This window comes from Aethalodelphis obliquidens, unplaced genomic scaffold (genome assembly GCF_003676395.1).
Source record: "Aethalodelphis obliquidens isolate GAN/ISIS:26980383/991018 unplaced genomic scaffold, ASM367639v1 scaffold30, whole genome shotgun sequence".
Classification (NCBI taxonomy): domain Eukaryota; kingdom Metazoa; phylum Chordata; class Mammalia; order Artiodactyla; family Delphinidae; genus Aethalodelphis; species Aethalodelphis obliquidens.
In genome coordinates this window covers 19,195,536-19,197,752 of record NW_020837974.1, presented here as the reverse complement: position 1 = coordinate 19,197,752, position 2,217 = coordinate 19,195,536, and positions in this window count along the sequence as shown.

Genomic DNA, 2,217 nt, shown 5'->3' with positions numbered 1-2,217 from the left:
GGACGTAGCTCTCCTGTCTGCCACAGCCGTATCTGGCCCACCTCTCTCATCTGGGTGCGCTGTCTGTAGCACCGTGACCGTGCCCGTGGTCCCCCAGACATGCCCCCAAGAAATCAGGACTGGGCCCCAGGTTGGTGGAGCAATGCATCTTCTGCCTTCCTGGTGTTGAGTCCTCCGCTGCAGCTCACAGGCTCAGGCCGTCCATTCCCTGGCTCTCTGTCCGCCCATCCCCTTTCTCCAAATTCTAGCTGTTCCTTCTGTCCATCTGTCCCCCCAGGCAGTCCACCACCTTGCAAGCCCCAGTTCATGCTGACATCAGTCCAACTGCTGAGTATCTGTGCATCCAGGGTGCCCTCTGTCCAGTGGGACGTGTCTCTAAGCCGCACCCACTGGCCCTGTAGCGTTCTAGAATGAAACGCCCAGGGTTCAAATCCTGGTTCTGCCACTCACAGCTGGTGACTTGGGCAAGTTACTCACCCTTCTCTACCTCTGTCTTTTCATCAGTAAAGTGGACATAATAATAAGATCTGTCCCGGAGGCTTGTTGGAAAGACCAAGTGAGCAGAGACATGGAAACATTTAGAATAGAACCAGGAGTATATTGATTCTCACCATGCTTTCTGATCTACTCTGTGCCAGGGGCTGCCCCCGCCCAGGGCCAGGGCAGGTCAAGGGAAGGAGAGAGGTGGGCTGGAGGTGGGGTCTGTGGTGGACGGGGGAGGGATGGCCACGCCTCTGCTCTAGCCAGTGGCCGTCCTGTGTCCATGTGGGCCTGGTCTGGCCAGATCTTCAGATTGTTCTAGTAAAGTGGGAAATCCAGAGCGTTATTCAGTCTCTCGTTTTGCAAAGGCTAGTAGCTATTTTTTTTTTTTTTCCTTTTTTTAAATTTTGAATGCTCTGAGCATCCAGTGCAAGTCTTCTGCTGTCCCCCACTGCCTGTCCTGGTGCTGTGGGCTGGACGTGGGCCCCCGGCCACGGCTCGGTCACTCCTGACAACTCCTCTGGGCTCCAGGCGCCTTTGTCCTGCCTTGGTCTGGAGAGCACACGGAAAAGGAGCCGAACAAAGGTGGTCACTGTTGCTGCTGCAGCAGCGGTAGGGCCGCGGCAAGTGCCCTCCTGGGACTTTCCTCTGTCCCCGTCCTCCCCTGCCAGCGTCTCCCCTCCCCCCCCCCAGCTCGTCCCAAGCCCGCCCGTCCCCAGCGCGGAGGCGGGCCAGTGGCACAGTGGGTGAGTGGAGCAGGACAGTGCCCTGGGCTGCAACAGCTCCCCTCCCCTTCCCAGCCATGGGCCCCCCACCAGGTGAGGAGGGAGGCCATGTGGGCGGGGCTCAGGTCAGCCCATCTTCCCTGCAGGGGCCTGCTCAGAGTTCAAGTTCAAGTTCAGGGTTCAGGGCTGGCCCGGGACCTCTCCTCTGCCCCGAGGGAGATCATTACGCTTTCTCTAAGCCCTGCTGTAGCCCAGGCTGGAATTTGGATTTTGACCTGCAAGGAGCCTCTCTTAGCAGGCGGTGCCGGAGGGAGGGCCACTGCCATTCTTCCAAACTCTGGCTGCGAGGGAAAAGGAGCCCAGTTTCTCCCTCCTCACAGCCACCTCTCTCTCCTTCTGCCTCAGACGCCACCGACAGGACCCAGGGCAGGTGGGCCCTGCATCCAGTGGAAGGTAAGACTCCCTACTCCCAGCCCCGCAAACTGATATCCATTCTGCAAACTGCGGAAGCTGGTCTGGGGACCGGAGGCAGTGCTGGCAGGAAGGACGGGGTGAGAGGTGCACAGCTCCTCTCCTTGGGAGAGGGTTTGTCGAGGCAAACGGAGTGTGTTTGGCGGTGTGGGTACAGCCAGCGCACCAGGCATGGGAGGCTCGCAGCGCCTCCACTTAACCGAGTTCACAGACGTGGAGCTATCATTTCATCGCAGCCTCGGGTTCCTTATCTGTCAGATGAGAATGTGAACCTCAGCACAGCCCAGCCCACAGGTGTGGTGGACTCACGAGGGCCCAAGAGATAAGCAGGTGAAAAATACCTACAAAGAACAACAAAACCCTGGGGGATGTGTGACTGCCAAGCAAAGCAAATATGCCAGACACGTGCTGAGAGCCTCACATCCTGGGCCTGGTCTGGCTGGCCCAGCCACTGTCACTCACAGATGGAGGCTGAGAGCCATTAAGAAACGTGCCCAAGGTTGCACAGATAGTGCGGAGGCAAAGCTGAGACCCACCTCCC